This window comes from Somniosus microcephalus, chromosome 12, assembly GCF_052327205.1.
Source record: "Somniosus microcephalus isolate GS21.2 chromosome 12, FLI_Smic_1.0, whole genome shotgun sequence".
Taxonomy (NCBI): domain Eukaryota; kingdom Metazoa; phylum Chordata; class Chondrichthyes; order Squaliformes; family Somniosidae; genus Somniosus; species Somniosus microcephalus.
Genome location: NC_140998.1, coordinates 171356991 through 171379563, shown reverse-complemented (window position 1 = coordinate 171379563; position 22573 = coordinate 171356991).

Here is a 22573-nt window from a genome sequence, read left to right as displayed (position 1 = left end):
TCTCGCTCACCTGTGAAATCTCCCGGGGTTTGGCTCTCCAGAAGCTCTCGCTCACCTTTGAAGTCTCCCGAGGTTTGGCGCTCTCCAGCCACTCTCACTCACCTTTGAAATCTCCTGAGGTTTGGCGCTCTCCAGCCGCTATCGCTCACCTGTGAATTCTCACGAGGTTTGGCGCTCTCCAGCCGCTCTCGCTCACCTGTGAATTCTCCAGATGTTTGGTGCTCTCCAGCCACTCTCGCTCACCATTGAAGTCTCCCGACGTTTGGCGCTCTCCAGCCGCTCTCACGCACTTGTGAAATCTCCCGATGTTTGGCGCTCTCCAGCCGCTCTCACTCACCTGTTAAATCTCCTGAGGTTTAGCGCTCTCCAGCCGCTCTCGCTCACCTGTGAAATCTCCCGAGGTTTGGCGCTACCCAGCCGCTCTCGCGCACCTGTGAAATATCCCCAGGTTTTGCACTCTCCAGCTGCTCTCACTCACCTGTTAATTCTCCCGAGGTTTGGTGCTCTCCAGCCGCTCACACTCACCATTGAAATCTCTCGAGGTTTGGCGCTCTCCAGCCACTCTCGCTCACCAGTGAATTCTCTCGATGTTTGGCGCTCTCCAGCCGCTCTCGCTCACCATTGAAAACTCCCGAGGTTTGGCGCTCTCCAGCCGCTCTCGCTCACCTGTGAAATCTCCTGAGGTTTGGCGCTCTCCAGCCGCTCTCGCTCACCTGTGAATTCTCCCGAGGTATGGCGCTCTCCAGCCACTCTCGCTCACCTGTGAATTCTCCCGAGGTTTGGCGCTCTCCAGCCAATCTCGCTCACCTGTGAATTCTCCCGAGGTTTGGCGCTCTCCAGCCGCTCTCGCTCACATGTGAATTCTCCCGAGGTTTGGCGCTCTCCAGCCGCTCTCGCTCACCAGTGAAATCTCGTGAGATTTGGCGCTCTCCAACCGCTCTCGCTCACCTGTGAATACTCCTGTGGTTTGGCGCTCTCCAGCCGCTCTCGCTCACCTTTGAAATCTCCCGAGGTTTGGCGCTCTCCAGCCGGTCTCGCTCACCTTTGAAATCTCCCGAGGTTTGGCGCTCTCCAGCCGCTCTCGCTCACCTGTGAATTCTCCTGAGGTTTGGCACTCTCCAGCGCCTCTCGCTCACCTGTGAATTCTCCCGCGGCTTGGCGCTCTCCAACCGCTCTCGCTCACCTGTGAAATCTCCCGAGGTTTGGCGCTCTCCAGGCGCTCTCGCTCACCTGTGAAATCTCCCGAGGTTTGGCGCTCTCCAGCCACTCTCGCTCACCTGTGCAATCTCCCGAGGTTTGGCGCTCTCCAGCCGCTCTCGCTCACCTGTGAAATCTCCCGAGGTTTGGCGCTCTCCAGCCGCTCTCACTCACCTTTGAAATCTCCCGGGGTTTGGCTCTCCAGAAGCTCTCGCTCACCTTTGAAGTCTCCCGAGGTTTGGCGCTCTCCAGCCACTCTCACACACCTTTGAAATCTCCTGAGGTTTGGCACTCTCCAGCCGCTCTCGCTCACCTTTGAAATCTTCCGAGGTTTGGCGCTCTCCAGCCGCTCTCGCTCACCTTTGAAGTCTCCCGACGTTTGGCGCTCTCCAGCCGCTCTCGCTCACCAGTGCAATCTCCCGAAGTTTGGCGCTCTCCAGCCGCTCTCGCTCACCTGTGAAATCTCCCGAGGTTTGGCGCTCTCCAGCCGCTCTCACTCACCTGTGAAACCTCCCGGGTTTGGCTCTCCAGAAGCTCTCGCACACCTTTGAAGTCTCCCGAGGTTTGGCGCTCTCCAGCCACTCTCACACACCTTTGAAATCTCCTGAGGTTTGGCGCTCTCCAGCCGCTCTCACTCACCTGTGAATTCTCCCGAGGTTTGGCGCTCTACAGCCGCTATCGCTCACCTGTGAAATCTCCCGAGGTTTGGCACTCTCCAGCCGCTCTCGCTTACCTGTGAAATCTCCCGAGGTTTGGCGCTCTCCAGCCGCTCTCGCTCACCTGTGAATTCTCCCGAGGTTTGGCGCATTCCAGCCCCTCTCGCTCACCTGTGAATTCTCCGGAGGTTTGGCGCTCTCCAGCCGCTCTCGCTCACCATTGAAGTCTCCCGAGGTTTGGCGCTCTCCAGCCGCTCTCACACACCTGTGAAATCTCCCGAGATTTGGCGCTCTCCAGCCGCTCTCACTCACCTGTGAAATCTCCCGAGGTTTGGCGCTCTCCAGCCGCTCTCGCTCACCTGTGAATTCTCCCGAGGTTTGGCGCTCTCCAGACCCTCTCGCTCACCTGTGAATTCTCCCGAGGTTTGGCGCTCTCCAGCCGCTCTCACTCACCTGTGAAATCCCCTGAGGTTTAGCGCTCTCCAGGCGCTCTCGCTCACCTGTGAAATCTCCAGATGTTTGGCGCTCTCCAGGCGCTCTCGCTCACCTGTGAAATCTCCCGTGCTTTGGCGCTCTCCAGCCGCTCTCGCTCACCATTGAAGTCTCCCGAGGTTTGGCGCTCTCCAGCCGCTCTCACGCACTTGTGAAATCTCCCGAGGTTTGGCGCTCTCCAGCCGCTCTCACTCACCTGTTAAATCTCCTGAGGTTTAGCGCTCTCCAGCCGCTCTCGCTCACCTGTGAAATCTCCCGAGGTTTGGCGCTACCCAGCCGCTCTCGCGCACCTGTGAAATATCCCGAGGTTTTGCACTCTCCAGCTGCTCTCACTCACCTGTTAATTCTCCCGAGGTTTGGTGCACTCCAGCCGCTCACACTCACCATTGAAATCTCTCGAGGTTTGGCGCTCTCCAGCCACTCTCGCTCACCAGTGAATTCTCTCGATGTTTGGCGCTCTCCAGCCGCTCTCGCTCACCATTGAAAACTCCCGAGGTTTGGCGCTCTCCAGCCGCTCTCGCTCACCTGTGAAATCTCCTGAGGTTTGGCGCTCTCCAGCCGCTCTCGCTCACCTGTGAATTCTCCCGAGGTATGGCGCTCTCCAGCCACTCTCGCTCACCTGTGAATTCTCCCGAGGTTTGGCGCTCTCCAGCCAATCTCGCTCACCTGTGAATTCTCCCGAGGTTTGGCGCTCTCCAGCCGCTCTCGCTCACCTTTGAATTCTCCTGAGGTTTGGCGCTCTCTAGACGCTCTCGCTCATGTCTGAAATCTCCCGAGGTTTGGCGCTCTCCAGTCGGTCTCGCTCACCTTTGAAATCTCCCGATGTTTGGCGCTCTCCAGCCACTCTCACTCACCTGTGAAATCTCCCGAGGTTTGGCGCTCTCCAGACTTTCTTGCTCACCTGTGAATTTTCCCGAGGTTTGGCGCTCTCCAGACCCTCTCGCTCACCTGTGAATTCTCCCGAGGTTTGGCGCTCTCCAACCGCTCTCGCTCACCTGTGAAATCTCCCGAGGTTTGGCGCTCTCCAGGCGCTCTCGCTCACCTGTGAAATCTCCTGAGGTTTGGCACTCTCCAGCCGCTCTCGCTCACCTTTTAAATCTCCCGAGGTTTGGCACCCTCCAGCTGCTCTCGCTCACCTGTGAATTCTCCCGAGGTTTCGCGCTCTCCAGCCGCTCTCGCTCACCTGTGAAATCTCCCGAGGTTTGGCGCTCTCCAGCCGCTCTCGCTCACCTGTGAAATCTCCCGAGGTTTGGTGCTCTCCAGCCGCTCTTGCTCACCTGTGAATACTCCTGAGGTTTGGCGCACTCAAGCCGCTCTCGCTCACCTTTGAAATCTCCCGAGGTTTGGTGCTCTCCAGCCGGCCTCGCTCACCTTTGAAATCTCCCGAGGTTCGGCGCTCTCCAGCCACTCTCGCTCACCTGTGAACTCTCCCGAGGTTTGGCGCTCTCCAGCCGCTCTCGCTCACCTGTGAATTCTCCTGAGGTTTGGCGCTCTCCAACCGCTCTCGCTCACCTGTGAAATCTCCCGAGGTTTGGCGCTCTCCAGCCGCTCTCGCTCACCTTTGAAATCTCCCGAGGTTTGGCGCTCTCCATCCGCACTCGCTCACATGTGAAATCTCCCGAGGTTTGGCGCTCTCCAGCTGCTCTCGCTCACCTGTGAATTCTCCCGAGGTTTGGCGCTCTCCAGCCGCTCTCGCTCATCAGTGAAATCTCGCCAGGTTTGGCGCTCTCCAGCCGCTCTCGCTCACCTGTGAATACTCCTGAGGTTTGGCGCTCTCCAGCCGCTCTCGCTCACCTTTGAAATCTCCCGAGGTTTGGCGCTCTCCAGCCGGTCTCGCTCACCTTTGAAATCTCCCGAGGTTTGGTGCTCTCCAGCCGCTCTCGCTCACCTGTGAATTCTCCTGAGGTTTGGCACTCTCCAGCCCCTCTCGCTCACCTGTGAATTCTCCTGCGGTTTGGCGCTCTCCAACCGCTCTCGCTCACCTGTGAAATCTCCCGAGGTTTGGCGCTCTCCAGGCGCTCTCGCTCACCTGTGAAATCTCCCGAGGTTTGGCGCTCTCCAGCCACTCTCGCTCACCTGTGCAATCTCCCGAGGTTTGGCGCTCTCCAGCCGCTCTCGCTCACCTGTGAAATCTCCCGAGGTTTGGCGCTCTCCAGCCGCTCTCACTCACCTGTGAAATCTCCCGGGGTTTGGCTCTCCAGAAGCTCTCGCTCACCTTTGAAGTCTCCCGAGGTTTGGCGCTCTCCAGCCACTCTCACACACCTTTGAAATCTCCTGAGGTTTGGCACTCTCCAGCCGCTCTCGCTCACCTTTGAAATCTTCCGAGGTTTGGCGCTCTCCAGCTGCTCTCAATCACCTTTGAAGTCTCCCGACGTTTGGCGCTCTCCAGCCGCTCTCGCTCGCCTGTGAAATCTCCCGAGGTTTGGCGCTCTCCAGCCGCTCTCGCTCACCTGTGCAATCTCCCGAAGTTTGGCGCTCTCCAGCCGCTCTCGCTCACCTGTGAAATCTCCCGAGGTTTGGCGCTCTCCAGCCGCTCTCACTCACCTGTGAAACCTCCCAGGTTTGGCTCTCCAGAAGCTCTCGCTCACCTTTGAAGTCTCCCGAGGTTTGGCGCTCTCCAGCCACTCTCACACACCTTTGAAATCTCCTGAGGTTTGGCGCTCTCCAGCCGCTCTCACTCACCTGTGAATTCTCCCGAGGTTTTGCGCTCTACAGCCGCTATCGCTCACCTGTGAAATCTCCCGAGGTTTGGCGCTCTCCAGCCGCTCTCGCTCACCTGTGAATTCTCCCGAGGTTTGGCGCATTCCAGCCCCTCTCGCTCACCTGTGAATTCTCTGGAGGTTTGGCGCTCTCCAGCCGCTCTCGCTCACCATTGAAGTCTCCCGAGGTTTGGCGCTCTCCAGCCGCTCTCACACACCTGTGAAATTTCCCGAGGTTTGGCGCTCTCCAGCCGCTCTCACTCACCTGTGAAATCTCCCGAGGTTTGGCGCTCTCCAGTCGCTCTCGCTCACCTGTGAAATATCCCGAGGTTTCGCACTCTCCAGCAGCTCTCGCTCACCTGTGTATTCTCCCAAGGTTTGGCGCTCTCCAGCCGCTCTCACTCACCATTGAAATCTCTCGAGGTTTGGCGCTCTCCAGCCACTCTCGTTCACCTGTGAATTCTCCCGAGGTTTGGCGCTCTCCAGCCGCTCTCGCTCACCATTGAAAACTCCCGAGGTTTGACGCTCTCCAGCCGCTCTCGCTCACCTGTGAATTCTCCTGAGGTTTGGTGCTCTCCAGCTGCTTTCGCTCACCTGTGAATTCTCCCGATGTATGGCGCTCTCCAGCCGCTCTCGCTCACCTGTGAATTCTCCTGAGGTTTGGCGCTCTCCAGCCAATCTCGCTGACCTGTGAAAGCTTCCGAGGTATGGCGCTCTCCAGCCGCTCTCGCTCACCTGTGAAATCTCCTGAGGTTTGGCGCTCTCCAGCCGCTCTCGCTCACCTGTGAAATCTCCCGAGGTTTGGCGCTCCCCAGCCGCACTTGCTCACCTTTGAATTCTCCCGAGGTTTGGCGCTCTCCAGCCGCTCTTGCTCACCATTGAAAACTCCCGAGGTTTGGCGCTCTCCAGCCAATCTCGCTGACCTGAGAAAGCTTCCGAGGTATGGCGCTCTCCAGCCGCTCTCGCTCACCTGTGAATTCTCCTGAGGTTTGGTGCTCTCCAGCTGCTTTCGCTCACCTGTGAATTCTCCCGATGTATGGCGCTCTCCAGCCGCTCTCGCTCACCTGTGAATTCTCCTGAGGTTTGGCGCTCTCCAGCCAATCTCGCTGACCTGTGAAAGCTTCCGAGGTATGGCGCTCTCCAGCCGCTCTCGCTCACCTGTGAAATCTCCTGAGGTTTGGCGCTCTCCAGCCGCTCTCGCTCACCTGTGAAATCTCCCGAGGTTTGGCGCTCCCCAGCCGCACTTGCTCACCTTTGAATTCTCCCGAGGTTTGGCGCTCTCCAGCCGCTCTTGCTCACCATTGAAAACTCCCGAGGTTTGGCGCTCTCCAGCCAATCTCGCTGACCTGTGAAAGCTTCCGAGGTATGGCGCTCTCCAGCCGCTCTCGCTCACCTGTGAAATCTCTTGAGGTTTGGCGCTCTCCAGCCGCTCTCGCTCACCTGTGAAATCTCCCGAGGTTTGGCGCTCCCCAGCCGCACTTGCTCACCTTTGAAATCTCCCGATGTTTGGCGCTCTCCAGCCACTCTCGCTCACCTGTGAACTCTCCTGAGGTTTGGCGCTCTCCAGCCGCTCTCGCTCACCTGTGAAATCTCCCGAGGTTTGGCGCTCTCCAGACTTTCTTGCTCACCTGTGAATTCTCCCGAGGTTTGGCGCTCTCCAGACCCTCTCGCTCACCTGTGAATTCTCCCGAGGTTTGGCGCTCTCCAACCGCTCTCGCTCACCTGTGAAATCTCCCGAGGTTTGGCGCTCTCCAGGCGCTCTCGCTCACCTGTGAAATCTCCTGAGGTTTGGCACTCTCCAGCCGCTCTCGCTCACCTTTTAAATCTCCCGAGGTTTGGCACCCTCCAGCTGCTCTCGCTCACCTGTGAATTCTCCCGAGGTTTCGCGCTCTCCAGCCGCTCTCGCTCACCTGTGAAATCTCCCGAGGTTTGGCGCTCTCCAGCCGCTCTCGCTCACCTGTGAAATCTCCCGAGGTTTGGTGCTCTCCAGCCGCTCTTGCTCACCTGTGAATACTCCTGAGGTTTGGCGCACTCAAGCCGCTCTCGCTCACCTTTAAAATCTCCCGAGGTTTGGTGCTCTCCAGCCGGCCTCGCTCACCTTTGAAATCTCCCGAGGTTCGGCGCTCTCCAGCCACTCTCGCTCACCTGTGAACTCTCCCGAGGTTTGGCGCTCTCCAGCCGCTCTCACTCACCTGTGAATTCTCCTGAGGTTTGGCACTCTCCAACCGCTCTCGCTCACCTGTGAAATCTCCCGAGGTTTGGCGCTCTCCAGCCGCTCTCGCTCACCTTTGAAATCTACCGAGGTTTGGCGCTCTCCATCCGCACTCGCTCACATGTGAAATCTCCCGAGGTTTGGCGCTCTCCAGCTGCTCTCGCTCACCTGTGAATTCTCCCGAGGTTTGGCGCTCTCCAGCCGCTCTCGCTCACCAGTGAAATCTCGCGAGGTTTGGCGCTCTCCAGCCGCTCTCGCTCACCTGTGAATACTCCTGAGGTTTGGCGCTCTCCAGCCGCTCTCGCTCACCTTTGAAATCTCCCGAGGTTTGGCGCTCTCCAGCCGGTCTCGCTCACCTTTGAAATCTCCCGAGGTTTGGCGCTCTCCAGCCGCTCTCGCTCACCTGTGAATTCTCCTGAGGTTTGGCACTCTCCAGCCCCTCTCGCTCACCTGTGAATTCTCCCGCGGTTTGGCGCTCTCCAACCGCTCTCGCTCACCTGTGAAATCTCCCGAGGTTTGGCGCTCTCCAGGCGCTCTCGCTCACCTGTGAAATCTCCCGAGGTTTGGCGCTCTCCAGCCACTCTCGCTCACCTGTGCAATCTCCCGAGGTTTGGCGCTCTCCAGCCGCTCTCGCTCACCTGTGAAATCTCCCGAGGTTTGGCGCTCTCCAGCCGCTCTCACTCACCTGTGAAATCTCCCGGGGTTTGGCTCTCCAGAAGCTCTCGCTCACCTTTGAAGTCTCCCGAGGTTTGGCGCTCTCCAGCCACTCTCACACACCTTTGAAATCTCCTGAGATTTGGCACTCTCCAGCCGCTCTCGCTCACCTTTGAAATCTTCCGAGGTTTGGCGCTCTCCAGCTGCTCTCGATCACCTTTGAAGTCTCCCGACGTTTGGCGCTCTCCAGCCGCTCTCGCTCACCTGTGAAATCTCCCTAGGTTTGGCGCTCTCCATCCGCTCTCGCTCACCTGTGCAATCTCCCGAAGTTTGGCGCTCTCCAGCCGCTCTCGCTCACCTGTGAAATCTCCCGAGGTTTGGCGCTCTCCAGCCGCTCTCACTCACCTGTGAAACCTCCCAGGTTTGGCTCTCCAGAAGCTCTCGCTCACCTTTGAAGTCTCCCGAGGTTTGGCGCTCTCCAGCCACTCTCACACACCTTTGAAATCTCCTGAGGTTTGGCGCTCTCCAGCCGCTCTCACTCACCTGTGAATTCTCCCGTGGTTTGGCGCTCTACAGCCGCTATCGCTCACCTGTGAAATCTCCCGAGGTTTGGCACTCTCCAGCCGCTCTCGCTTACCTGTGAAATCTCCCGAGGTTTGGCGCTCTCCAGCCGCTCTCGCTCACCTGTGAATTCTCCCGAGGTTTGGCGCATTCCAGCCCCTCTCGCTCACCTGTGAATTCTCCGGAGGTTTGGTGCTCTCCAGCCCCTCTCGCTCACCATTGAAGTCTCCCGAGGTTTGGCGCTCTCCAGCCGCTCTCACACACCTGTGAAATCTCCCGAGGTTTGGCGCTCTCCAGCCGCTCTCACTCACCTGTGAAATCTCCCGAGGTTTGGCGCTCTCCAGTCGCTCTCGCTCACCTGTGAACTATCCCGAGGTTTCGCACTCTCCAGCAGCTCTCGCTCACCTGTGTATTCTCCCAAGGTTTGGCGCTCTCCAGCCGCTCTCACTCACCATTGAAATCTCTCGAGGTTTGGCGCTCTCCAGCCACTCTCGTTCACCTGTGAATTCTCCCGAGGTTTGGCGCTCTCCAGCCGCTCTCGCTCACCATTGAAAACTCCCGAGGTTTGGCGCTCTCCAGCCGCTCTCGCTCACCTGTGAATTCTCCTGAGGTTTGGTGCTCTCCAGCTGCTTTCGCTCACCTGTGAATTCTCCCGATGTATGGCGCTCTCCAGCCGCTCTCGCTCACCTGTGAATTCTCCTGAGGTTTGGCGCTCTCCAGCCAATCTCGCTGACCTGTGAAAGCTTCCGAGGTATGGCGCTCTCCAGCCGCTCTCGCTCACCTGTGAAATCTCCTGAGGTTTGGCGCTCTCCAGCCGCTCTCGCTCACCTGTGAAATCTCCCGAGGTTTGGCGCTCCCCAGCCGCACTTGCGCACCTTTGAATTCTCCCGAGGTTTGGCGCTCTCCAGCCGCTCTCGCTCACCATTTAAAACTCCCGAGGTTTGGCGCTCTCCAGCCGCTCTCGCTCACCTGTGAATTCTCCTGAGGTTTGGCGCTCTCCAGCCGCTTTCGCTCACCTGTGAATTCTCCCGATGTATGGCGCTCTCCAGCCACTCTCGCTCACCTGTGAATTCTCCTGAGGTTTGGCGCTCTCCAGCCAATCTCGCTGACCTGTGAAAGCTTCCGAGGTATGGCGCTCTCCAGCCGCTCTCGCTCACCTGTGAAATCTCCCGAGGTTTGGCGCTCTCCAGCCGCTCTCGCTCACCTGTGAAATCTCCCGAGGTTTGGCGCTCCCCAGCCGCTCTTGCTCACCTTTGAATTCTCCCGAGGTTTGGCGCTCTCCAGCCGCTCTCGCTCACCTGTGAAATCGCATGACGTTTCGCGCTCTCCAGCCGCTCTCGCTCACCTGTGAAATCTCCGGAGGTTTGGCGCTCTCCAGCCACTCTTGCTCACCTGTGAATTCTCCCGAGGCTTGGCGCACTCCAGCCGCTCTCGCTCACCTGTGAAATCTCCCGAGGTTTGGCGCTCTCCAGCCGCTCTCGCTCACCTGTGAATTCTCCCGAGGTCTGGCGCTCTCCCGCCACTCTCGCTCACCTGTGAATTCTCCCGAGGTTTGGCGCTCTCCAGCCGCTCTCACTCACCATTGAAATCTCTCGAGGTTTGGCGCTCTCCAGCCGGTCTCGCTCACCTGTGAATTCTCCCAAGGTTTGGCGCTCTCCAGCCAATCTCGCTCACCTGTGAATTCTCCCGAGGTTTGGCGCTCTCCCGCCGCTCTCGCTCACCTGTGAATTCTACCGAGGTTTGGCGCTCTCCAGCCGCTCTCGCTCACCTTTGAATTCTCCTGAGGTTTGGCGCTCTCAAGCCGCTCTCGCTCACCTTTGAATTCTCCTGAGGTTTGGCGCTTTCAAGCCGCTCTCGCTCACATTTGAAATCTCCCGAGGTTTGGCGCTCTCCAGTCGGTCTCGCTCACCTTTGAAATCTCCTGAGGTTTGGCCCTCTCCAACCGCTCTCGCTCACCTGTGAAATCTCCCGAGGTTTGGCGATCTCCAGCCGCTCTCGCTCACCTGTGAAATCTCCCGAGGTTTGGCAGCTCCAGCCGCACTCGCTCACCTGTGAAATCTCCCGAGGTTTGGCGCTCTCCAGCTGCTCTCGCTCACCTGTGAATTCTCCCGAGGTTTGGCGCTCTCCAGCCGCTCTCGCTCACCTGTGAAATCTCCCGAGGTTTGGCGCTCTCAAGCCGCTCTCGCTCACCTGTGACATCTCCCGAGGTTTGGCGCTCTCCAGACTCTCTTGCTCACCGTGAATTCTCCCAATGTTTGGCACTCTCCAGCCCCTCTCACTCACCTGTGAATTCTCCTGAGATTTGGCGCTCTCCAACCACTCTCGCTCACCTGTGAAATCTCCCGAGGTTTGGCGCTCTCCAGGCGCTCTACGCTCACCTGTTAAATCTCCTGAGGTTTGGCACTCTCCAGCCGCTCTCGCTCACCTTTTAAATCTCCCGAGGTTTGGCGCTCTCCAGCAGCTCTCGCTCACCTGTGAATTCTCCCGAGGTTTGGCGCTCTCCAGTCGCTCTCGCTCACCTGTGAAATCTCCCGAGGTTTGGCGCTCTCCAGCCGCTCTCACTCACCTGTGAAATCTCCCGAGGTTTGGCGCTCTCCAGCCGCTCTCGCTCACCTGTGAATACTCCTGAGTTTTGGCGATCTCAAGCCGCTCTCGCTCACCTTTGAAATCTCCCGAGGTTTGGTGCTCTCCAGCCGGTCTCGCTCACCTTTGAAATCTCCCGAGGTTTGGCGCTCTCCAGCCACTCTCGCTCACCTGTGAACTCTCCCGAGGTTTGGCGCTCTCCAGCAGCTCTCGCTCACCTGTGAATTCTCCTGAGCTTTGGCGCTTTCCAACCGCTCTCGCTCACCTGTGAAATCTCCCGAGGTTTGGCGCTCTCCAGCCGCTCTCGCACACCTGTGAAATCTCCCGAGGTTTGGCGCTCTCCAGCCGCACTCGCTCACCTCTGAAATCTCCTGAGGTTTGGCGCTCTCCAGCTGCTCTCACTCACCTGTGAAATCTCTCGAGGTTTGGCGCTCTCCAGCCGCTCTCACTCACCTTTGAAATCTCCCGAGGTTTGGCGCTCTCCAGCCGCTCTCGCTCACCTGTGAATTCTCCCGAGGTTTGGCGCTCTCCAGCCGCTCTCACTCACCTGTGAATTCTCCCGAGGTTTGGCGCTCTCCAGCCGCTATCGCTCACCTGTGAATTCTCCCGAGGTTTGGTGCTCTCCAGCCGCTCTCGATCATCTGTGAAATCTCCTGAGGTTTGGATCTCTCCAGCCGCTCTCGCTCACCTGTGAATTCTCCGGAGGTTTGGCGCTCTCCAGCCGCTCTTGCTCACCATTGAAATCTCCCGAGGTTTGGCGCTCTCCAGCCACTCTCGCTCACCTGTGAATTCTCCCGAGGTTTCGTGCTCTCCAGCCGCTCTCGCTCACCTTTGAAATCTCCTGAGGTTTGGCGCTCTCCAGCCGCTCTCACTCACCTGTGAATTCTCCCGAGGTTTGGCGCTCTGCAGCCGCTCTCACTCACCTTTGAAATCTCCCTAGGTTTGGCGCTCTCCAGCCGCTCTCGCTCACCTGTGAATTCTCCCGAGTTTTGGCGCTCTCCAGCCGCTCTCACTCACCTGTGAATTCTCCCGAGGTTTGGTGCTCTCCAGCCGCTATCGCTCACCTGTGAATTCTCCCGAGGTTTGGCGCTCTCCAGCCGCTCTCGCTCACCATTGAAATCTCCCGAGGTTTGGCGCTCTTCAGCCACTCTCGCTCACCTGTGAATTCTCCCGAGGTTTCGTGCTCTCCAGCCGCTCTCGCTCACTTGTGAATTCTCCCAAGGTTTGGCGCTCACCAGCTGCTCTCGCTCACCTGTGAAATCTCCCGAGGTTTGGTGCTCTCCAGCCGCTCTCGCTCACCTGTGAATTCTCCCGAGGTTTGGCGCTCTCCATCCGCTCTCGCTCACCTTTGAACTCTCCCGAGGTTTGCTGCTCTCCAGCCGCTCTCGCTCACCTGTGAAATCTCCCGAGGTTTGGCGCTCTCCAGCCGCTCTCGCTCACCTGTGAATGCTCTGGAGATTTGGCGCTCTCCAGCCGCTCTTGCTCACCATTGAAATCTCCCGAGGTTTGGCGCTCTCCAGCCGCTCTCGCTCACCTGTGAATTCTCCCGAGGTTTCGTGCTCTCCAGCCGCTCTCGCTCACTTGTGAATTCTCCCAAGGTTTGGCGCTCACCAGCTGCTCTCGCTCACCTGTGAAATCTCCCGAGGTTTTGTGCTCTCCAGCCGCTCTCACTCACCTGTGAATTCTCCCGAGGTTTGGCGCTCTCCAGCCGCTCTCGCTCACCTTTGAACTCTCCCGAGGTTTGGTGCTCTCCAGCCGCTCTCGCTCACCTGTGAAATCTCCCGAGGTTTGGCGCTCTCCAGCCGATCTCGCTCACCTGTGAAATCTCCCGAGGTTTGGCGCTCCCCAGCCGCTCTCGCTCACCTGTGAAATCTCCCGAGGTTTGGCGCTCCCCAGCCGCTCTCGCTCACCTTTGAAGTCTCCCGAGGTTTGGCGCTCTCCATCCGCTCTCGCTCACCTGTGAAATCTCCCGAAGTTTGGCGCTCTCCAGCCGCTCTCGCTCACCATTGAAGTCTCCCGAGGTTTGGCGCTCTCCAGCCGCTCCTGCTCACCTGTGAATTCTCCCGAGATTTGGAGCTCTCCAGCTGCTCTCGCTCATCATTGAAGTCTCCCGAGGTTTGGCGCTCTCCAGCCGCTCCCGCTCACCTTTGAAGTCTCCCTTCCCCAGTAACAGAGCCTACCCGGTAACAGTCCCTGTCCGGTAAGAGACTGAGTGCGGTTTGAACAGAGTGCTGGTATTGGCTGAGTGAGGGAGTCTTAACTGTTTTCTAAAAATCAAACTTTTGTTTGGTTCACATTTACTGTTACTGTTTAAAATCTTAATTTCCCAGCCTTAAGCAGTGATATACAGTGATTTTCAAGGCCTACAATTCAGTACAGCTGAAGGCAGTTAATTAGGGACACTGGATTCAACTGGTTTTCCTGTAGCAGGGCTTAGCCATCTCCTTTGTTTCAGGGCCTATAAAAAAGGCTTCACATTGCCATTTGAACAGAGTGCTGGAGTCGGGTGGGTGAGGGAGTCAGGTGGGTGAGGAGTGGAAGGAGGAGCTCCTTTGCTTTTCCTAACTTTTCACCCTGTTGGAATTGGTTCTTACACCAAGGAAAGAGTCCGAGAGCGGGAGGAGTCAAACAACAACAACAACTGCAAAACCGCTAATATGACGTCGCAACCAGCTGCTTGGTAAGTAGGACCTGGTGAGTATTTCTGCAGTCCAGTTATTAAAGTAAAAATAAGGTCTCTAGTTTTGAGTAAATAGTGTGTAAAGTGAAGTAAGGTCCCTAGTATATTTAATATTCTTTAATTTAGAGGAAGTAAAGGGAGTACATTAAGGGTGGGACATGGCAGGGCAGCTTAGCAGTGTGGCGTGCTCCTCCTGTGCTATGTGGGAAGTCAGGGACACTTTCGGTGTCCAGGGCAAACATGTGTGCAGGAAGTGCCTCCAGCTGCAGCTACTTGAAATCCACATTTCGGATCTGTAGCTGCAGCTGGAGTCACTGTGGAGTATCCGTGAGGCTGAGATCTTCGTGGATAGCACGTTTAATGAGGTGGTCACACCGCAAGTAAGAGTGCACAGGCAGATAGGGAATGGGTGACCACCAGACAGAGTAAAAGAACTAGGAAGGTCGTGCAGGAGTCCCCTGGGTCCATCTCCCTCTCCAACAGACTTTCCATTTTGGATACTGCTGGGGGAGATGGTTTCTCAGGGGAATGCAGCAAGAGCCAAGTCCGTGGCACTACAAGTGGCTCAGCTGCACAGGAGGGGAGGTAAAAGAGTGGGAGTGCAATAGTGATAGGGGATTCTATCGTAAGGGGAACAGATAGACATTTCTGTGGCCACAGACGTGACTCCAGGATGGTATGGTGCCAGGGTCAAGGATATCACTGAGTGGCTGCAGGACATTCTGAAGGGGGAGGGTGAACAGCCAGAGGTCGTGGTCCATATTTGTACCAATGACATAGGTAGAAAGAGGGACAAGGTCCTGCAAGCAGAATATAGGGAACTATGAAATAAATTAAAAAGCAGGACCTCAAAGGTAGTAATCTCAGGATTACTCCCAGTGCCACGTGCCAGCGAGAGCAGAAATAGGAGAATAGACCAGATAAATGCGTAGCTGGAGAGATGGTGTAGGAGGGAGGGATTTAAATTCCTGAGGCATTGGGACCGATTCTGGGGAAGGTGGGACCTGTACAAGCTGGACGGATTACACCTCAGCAGAACTGGGACCAATATCCTTGCAGGGGGGTTGCTAGTGCTGTTGGGAAGGATATAAACTAGTTAGTCAGGGGACTGGGAACTTAAGTGTGTGCCCAGAACGAAGAGAAACAAAGCTGGAAGTGCAAGTTAGAAAAGTAGTCAGCAAAACTAGTAGGGAGCAGAAACAAAGGCCAACAGTAAAGAGGGTCAAAGTGCAGGAAAATATTAAACAGGCAAAGTTGAAGGCACTTTATCTAAATGCATGTAGCATTCGCAACAAGGTGGATGAATTAATGGCACTAATAGAGGTAAATGGGTATGATGTAATTGCCATTACAGAGACATGGTTGCAGGTTAACCAAAGCTGGGAACTGAATGTTCCAGGGTACTCAACATTTAGGAAGGACAGACAAAAAGGAAAAGGAGGTGGCGTAGCGCTGCTAATAAGGGATGAGGTCGGTACGGTAGAGATAAAAGATTTTGGCTTGAAAGATCATGATGTAGAACTGGAATCAGCTTGGGTGGAGCTAAGAAAGAGCAAAGGGCAGAAAACATTGGTGGGAGTTGTGTATAGGCCACCAGCAGTAGTGGTAATGTAGGGCACAGTATCAATCAAGAAATTAGAAGTGCATGTAACAAGAGCAATATGGTAATCATGGGGGACTTAAATCTACATACTGACTGGGCAAATCAAATTACCACTAATGGTGTGGAGGACAAATTCTTGGAATGCATGCGAGATGGTTTCCTGGATCAGTATGTGGAGGAACCAACCAGGGAACAGGCTATTCTGGATCTGCTACTGTGTAATGAGAAAGAGCTAATCAATAATCTTGTGGTAAAGGGGCCTTTAGGGACAAGTGACCATAATATGATTGAATTTTACATTAAGTTTGAGAGTGATGTAGTCCAATCTGAAACTAAGGTCTTCAATCTGAACAGAAGAAACTACAAGGGTATGAGAGACAAGTTGGCCATGGTAGATTGGGAGACTACACTAAAAGGTATGAAGGTGGACATACAATGGCTAACATTCAAGGAAATAATGCATAATAAAAACCCAAAAGGAAAAGTGATCCAACCATGGCTAACAAAAGAAATTACAGCTAGTATTAAGTCAAAGGAGGAATCTTCTAAAGTTGCCGAAAAAGCAGTCAGCCTGAGGATTGGGATCTTTTTAGAAATCAGCAAAGGGGGACCAAGAAATTGATAAAGAAAGGGAAAATGGAATATGAGCACAAACTAGCAAAAAATATAAAAATGGATTGTAAAAGCTTCTATAGGTATGTGAAAAGGAAATGACTGGTGAAGGTAAATGTAGGTCCTTTTACAGTCAGACAAGAGAATTTATAACGGGGAATGAGGAAATGGCAGAGAAATTAAATAAATACTTTGTTTCTGTCTTCACGGGGGAAGACACAAAAAATCTCCCAGAAATTTGAGAAAACCAAGGGTGTGGCGAGAATGAAGAACTTAAAGAAATTATTATTAGTAAAGAAACAGTACTAGCAAAATTAATGGGACTAAAAGTCAATAAATCTCAAGGACCTACATCCTAAGGTTTTGAAAGAGGTGGCCATTGGGATAGTGTCATCTTCCAAAATTCTATAGATTCTGGAACGGTTCCTGCAGATTGGAGGATAGCAAATGTAACCCTGCTATTTAAGAAAGGAGGGAGAGAGAAAATAGGGAACTACGGAACTGTTAGCCTCATATCAGTAGTTGGGAAAATGCTGGAATCTATTATAAAGGATGCAATAACTGGGCACTTAGAAGCTAATAGTAAGATTGGGCAGAGTCATCATGGATTTATGAAAGGGAAATCCTGTTTGACAAACCTATTGGAGTTCTTTGAGGATGTAACTAGTGGAGTAGACAAAGGGGAACTGATAGATGTGGTGTATTTGGATTTTCAGAAGCCCTTCGATAAGGTCCCACACAAGAGGTTGGTGAACAAAATTAGGGCACATGGAATTGGGGGTAATATACTAGCATGGATTGAGAATTAGTTAACAGACAAAACAAAGAGCAGGGATAAACGAGTCTTTTTCAGGATGGCAGGCTGTGGCTAGTGGAGTACCGCAAGGATCGGTGCTTGGGCCCCAGCTATTCACAATCTATATCAATGATTTGGATGAGGGGACTAAATGTAACATTTCCAAATTTGCTGACGACACAAAGCTAGGTGGCAGTGTCAGTTGTGAAGAGGCTTCAAGGGGATCTCGACAGGCTCAGTGAGTGGGCGAGAACATGGGAGATGGAATATAATGTGGATAAATGTGAAGTTATCCACTTTGGTAGAAAAAACAGAAAGGCAGAGTATTTCCTAAATGGTGAAAGATTGGGGAATGCAGATGCTCAAAGGGACCTGGGTGTCCTGGTACATGAGTCACTGAAAGTGAATGTGCAGGTGCAGCAAGCCATTAGGAAGGCAAATGGTATGCTGGCCTTCATTACAGGAGGATTTGAGTACAGGAGTAAAGAAGTCTTACTCCAATTATAAAGGGCCTTGGTGAGAGCACACCTGGAGTACTGCGTACAATTTTGGTCTCCTTACCTAAGGAAGGATATACTTGCCATAGAGGGAGTGCAATGAAGGTTCACGAGATTGATTCCTGGGATGGCGAGACTGTCATATGAGAAGAGATTGAGTAAACCAGGCCTGTATTCTCTTGAATTCAGAAGAATGAGAGGGGATCTCATTGAAGCATACAAAATTACTACAGGGCTTGATAGGGTGGATGCTGGGAGAATGTTTCCCTTGGCTGAGGAGTCTAGAACCAGGGGCCACAGGATACAGGGTAGGCCATTCAGGACTGAGATGAGAAGAAATTTCTTCACACAGAGGGTGGTGATTCTTTGGAATTCTCTACCCCAGAGGGTTGTGGAGGCTCAGTCATTGGATATATTCAAAAAGGAAGTCGATAGATTTCTGACTAGTAAGGGCATCAAGGTATATGGCGAAAGGGCCGGTGAATGGAGTTGAGGCAGAAGCTCAGCCATGATCTCAATGAATGGCAGAGCAGGCTCGAAGGGCCGAATGGCCTACAACCTGCTCCTATTTCTGTAATGATCAGTAACCTGTCATTCTAGAATGGTACACTAGGTGGAGCTGTATGTTACTGTATGTTTAGCTGTATATATGAGTGGGTTACCCACGATGCACTAGGCTACCCACAAGGCAGTAGTCAAGATGGATGCTGTACAAGTCCACATGGCATGAATAAAGTGACTAGCTAGAAGCTAGCTGTTCATAATGAAAACGACTAGTTATTAATGAACATAACATGGTACCAGGATTGGTAAAATCTGCTGAATATTGTGAAACACGACATGGAGAATTTGAAGCCACCGGCGGGTTTGAAACTCACGGGAAATGTCGACTGCAATTGGCGGACTTTCAAACAACAATTCAAACTCTACATTGCTGCCATCGGATTCGGTACGATGCCAGACGCAAGGAAAATAGCGTTGCTGCTCATGGTTGCAGGCCGCAGGTGATATAGGTATTTAATACATTTGTATTTGATCAAGAGGAGGACAGAGAAAAAATTGACGATGTGCTAAAGAAGTTTGATACACATTGTTCTCCCAAAACGAACGAAACCTATGAGAGGTACGTGTTCCGTTCACGGACACAGCAGCAAAATGGGACTTTTGATAGCTTTGTGACCGATCTGAAACTGAAAGCACAGACATGTAATTTCTCTGAACTGAAATCATCCATGATTTGTGACCAGATTGTGTTTGGTATTCATGATAAAAAGGTCAGGGAACGTCTGAGAGAAACCGAACTAACATTGGAAAATGCTGTGAAAATATGCCAAGCCAGTGAGCTAGCTCAAAAGCACACGAAGACTTTCAGTGAAAATAATAATAATGCGATTGTAGTAAGTGATAGTGCTGCTGTCAGTGCTGTGTCCTACAAAGGAAAAACGTGGGCAGAACAGAAATGAAAACCAATCGGATAAAGGAATTTTTAATTGTAAACGCTATGGTTACAAACACCAGTCACGACAATGCCCAGTGTTTGGAAAAATATGCACAAAATGTTATGGAAAGAATCACTTTGCCAAACAATGCTTTTCAAAAGTAAAAACTAAAAGGGCAACGAGTCAATGTGATTGAGGACACTGATTTAAGTGAGACACTTTTTGTAGGAATGGTGTCATGTGACAATATCAAAGGATACAGAAAATGTGCAGCCCTCAGGAATGGACAATGCTGAACATAAAGTTAATGCAGTAAAAGAGGACAAATGGATGATGCCACTGCAGGTAAATGGAGCATTAGTTACATTGACACTAGACACTGGGGCAAAAGCAAACTTAATCAGTATGAGTGACATTAAAAATATGAAAGAAAAGCCCAAAATACAAAAAAAGTAAGTACGACTGAAGAACTATAATGGACAGAAAATAGATAGCTTAGGTGTATGCAGACTTAAAGTGACAGTCAAAGACAAAGTGCATCATCTCATGTTTTCTGTTGTGGCTGGAGGACTTGATTCACTACTAGGTGACAAAGCTTGTGAGGACTTAGAACTGGTTAAGAGAGTCTACCGTATAAACTGTGCCATAAGCAGACCAGATGACTTGGTGGATTCTGTAGTGAGTAATTTCCAGGATGTGTTCAAAGGATTTGGAGTTCTACCATTCACTTACAAGATCCAGCTAAAGGAAGATGCTCAGCCAGCGGTACATGCTCCACGAAGAGTTCCAGCACCCCTGCGTGACCGGCTCAAGAAAGAACTGGACAGAATGACCACACTAGGAGTCATCAGGAAAGTCGAAGAGCCAACAGACTGGGTTAACTCCATGGTATATGTAAAGAAAAAGAACAATGATCTAAGAATAGGCATGGATCCAAAGGACTTAAATGCAAACATAAAACGTGAACACTACCAGATTCCCAAGCGAGAAGAAATCACCAGTGAAATGTCAGGTGCCAGATACTTCACAAAGCTCGATGCCTCACAAGGATTTTGGCAACTAAAACTGGATGAAGAGAGCACCAAATACTGTACCTTCAACACACCATTTGGCAGGTCTTGTTTCCTCAGAATGCCTTTAGGGATAATATCTGCTTCTGAAATCTTTCATAGAGCGATGGAACACATAATTGAAGGTCTGGAAGGAGTTCGGGTCTATGTTGATGACATCATCATCTGGGGCTCCACACTGAAAGAACACAATGAGACTGACTAAAGTGCTACAGAGCATACGCCAGAATGGACTGAAGCTCAACGAAGCCAAGTGTCAGTTTGGCGTCCAGGAAGTCACTTTCCTAGGAGATAATCTATCTGGTAAAGGAATAGAGCCAGATATGGAAAAAGTAAACGCCATACTCAACATGCCCCAACCCACTGACAAAAAAAAAGTGCTACGCATCATGGGGATGATAAACTTCATTGGAAATTTCATTCCTAACTTGTCAGCCAAGACAGCCTGTCTGCGAGACCTGCTACGTAAAACAAATGAGTTCGCATGGACAGATAGACATGAACAAGAGTGGATGAACCTCAAAACATTGCTGACAACCACACCTGTACTCACCTTCTTTGACCCAACAAAGAGAATCAAAGTGTCAACGGATGCATCAAAAGATGGCCTAGGCGCGGTCTTGCTACAAGCAGAGGGTGAAGATTGGAAGCCTGTTGCCTATGCCTCCAGGTCTATGACTGATTCTGAGTGTCGATACGCCCAGATTGAAAAGGAATGTCTAGGCTTGGTAGTTGGACTAGAAAAGTTCCATGGCTACATATATGGACTTCCCACCTTCACAGTTGAGACAGACCACAGCCCAGTGGTTGCCATCATAAAAAAAAACCTGAATGAGATGTCTCCAAGGATTCAACGACTCATGATGAAGCTGCAAAGATATGACTTTGAACTGATCTACACACCAGGCAAACACATAGTGTTAGCAGATGCACTATCCCGAGCACCCACAATGAGTCATGTGAGCTCTACTGAAGAAGACGTGGATGTTCACGTGAGTATGGTTACTGCTGCGCTGCCCATGTCAGACACAAAATCAAAGCAAATAGCAGAAGAAACAGTAAAAGATAGTGTTACAAACAGTAATAGAGAACATTCATCATGGTTGGCCAAAAGGTTCCTGTCCAAAATATTATCAGGTCAGAGTTGAGTGTCGCAAGTGGACTATTACTAAAACAGAACAGAATAGCCATTCCACAGGCTCTACGTCAAGACATGCTCAAAAGGATTCATGAGGGACACCTCGGAATTGAAAAGTGCAAAAGGAGAGCAAGAGACACTGTTTATTGGCCTGGCATAAATAAGGACATTGAGAACATGATAGGCATATGTGAGACATGTCAGAAATACCAAAACAAACAAACAAAGGAACCAATGATAGTAGCTGACTTACCAATAGCACCATGGCAAAAGGTTGGTATGGACCTTTTTCATTTGAATGATTAAGAATATCTAATAGTGATTGACTACTATTCTAACTATCCTGAGATGGCGCTGCTCTCAAGACATGGAATTCCCAGGATTGCCGTTAGCGACAATGGTCCGTGCTTCAACTGTAAGGAGTGGCAACAGTTTGCAGCACAGTATGACTTTCAGCACATCACATCCAGTCCTTTGTATGCTCAGTCGAATGGTAAGGCAGAGAAAGGTGTTCAAGTTCTCAAACAGCTACTGAAGAAAACAACAGAAAGCAAGTCTGATCCTTATCTCGCCCTGCTGAGCTACCGAGCCTCACCTTTAGGCTCTGGTTCTTCACCTGCTGAACTCCTAATGGGTCGCAAGTTGCGCACCATGCTACCCTGCTGTGCAAGAGAAAAGCAGAGAAAGGAACCGAGACAGAGACTTCAACTGTTAAAGCTGAAACAGAAATCATACTATGACAAGTCATCCAAAACTCTGAAACCATTGACAAGGGATGATGTTGTCAGGATTGAGGATCCAGATGCATGGAACAGGAAAGCTACAGTTCTTGAGGAAGTAGGACCAAGGTCTTACACTGTTAGAACTGAGGAAGGACAGATTCTCAGGAGGAACCGCCATTCCCTCCTAAAAACACAAGAGACTATCGAAGAGCAAATCGATGACCATGCCGCAACTGAATCTTGTCACTCTCCACCAGAACAATCTAACACAAACACACATACAGGCTCTCATGAAAACACATCAGACTTACCTGTGCTGAGAAGATCCACACGTGAAGTAAAAAAGCCTGATAGACTTAATCTTTGAGTACAAAGAAAACTATATTGAAAATATATTGACTGTTATGAAGATGTTTATGTCGTTCTGAATGATTGTTATTGATTTTGTTTAACCTCAAAGAAAGGGGGATGTAATGATCAGTAACCTGTCATTCTAGAATGGTACACTAGGTGGAGCTGTATGTTGCTGCATGTTTAGCTGTATATATAAGAGTGGGCTACCCACGATGCACTAGGCTACCCACAAGGCAGTAGTCAAGATGGATGCTGTACAAGTCCACATAGCATGAATAAAGTGACTAGCTAGAAGCTAGCTGTTCATAATGAAAACGACTAGATATTAATGAACATAACAATTTCTTATGTAGACCCTACCCCGGCACCGGACCCTACCCCGGCAATGGACATTACCCCAGTAACAGACCCTACCCCAGTAATCCCAAACTGGGAGAGGATATAGCAGAAGGGCTTGCCATAATTTTCTAATCTTCCCTAGATGCGGGGGAGGTGCCTGAGGATTGGAAAGTGGCAAATGTGACACCATTGTTCAAGAAAGGGTATAAGGACAATCCTAGTAACTACAGGCTGGTCAGCTTATCAGTTGTGGGTAAAGTTTTAGAAAC